Source organism: Tiliqua scincoides, chromosome 1 (genome assembly GCF_035046505.1).
Source record: "Tiliqua scincoides isolate rTilSci1 chromosome 1, rTilSci1.hap2, whole genome shotgun sequence".
NCBI lineage: Eukaryota > Metazoa > Chordata > Lepidosauria > Squamata > Scincidae > Tiliqua > Tiliqua scincoides.
In genome coordinates this window covers 243,288,714-243,289,445 of record NC_089821.1, presented here as the reverse complement: position 1 = coordinate 243,289,445, position 732 = coordinate 243,288,714, and the positions used below count along the sequence as shown (strand labels likewise).

The following is a 732-nucleotide window of genomic DNA, read 5'->3' as shown; positions in this document are numbered from 1 at the left end:
CCACATGTGTACACATTTGGTCCCTGTTGCATATATGCAATGGTGGGCAGAAATGGCTTAACTGAAAATCTTAGTCGTCCTCTGACTTTGCAGATTTTGCTAAGTAATATCCAAATACCTATCTGCAAAGTCGCGAGGGTTAGAAACTTGCTTTCAGGAAAACAAAGAAACGATTGATTAAATCGTGCCAATGCACAGGTGGGACTTGACTCCCTTTGGAGACGAGATTGCATCCCAGCACTGCTAGATGACTCGCAAAGGAGTAGGGTTTCAAAATGGTGGTTGGCAACCTTCAGTCTCGAAAGACTATGGTATAAGCCTACAGCACCCGGTATTCCCAGGCGGTCTCCCATCCAAGTACTAACCAAGCCTGACCCTGCTTAGCTTCCAAGATCAGATGAGATCGGGAATGTGCAGGGTAAGGGTCCTGGTCAAAGTGGCTCACTGTCAGCCCAACTGCATTGGTAGTGTTTGCTTTTGTGCCTTGGTGGGCTTGCCAGGCAAAGGGCAAATGTAGGATCCTCTTGTTGCTATGGGTAGACCTGACCCATAGGATTGGGCTGTAAGAGGAAGTGAAGGCCCTAAGGATTTGTCCAGGACCCTTTCTTTACAAGCTGGGACTATGCATCATGGGTGGTAGGCCCTGGTAGCAAGCCTTACAAGACAGAGGTTGGGTTCCATAGCATAGACTAGTGTTTCTCAAACTGTGGGTTGGGACCCACTTCGTGGGTC

At 48.4% G+C, this 732-nt stretch overlaps 1 pseudogene; it reads right to left on the bottom strand.

Annotated features, from left to right (window-relative positions):
- Window positions 1–316: 316 nt before the first annotated feature.
- Window positions 317–433, bottom strand: LOC136637100 (5S ribosomal RNA; annotated as a pseudogene).
- Between the last annotated feature and the right edge of the window lie 299 nt (window positions 434–732).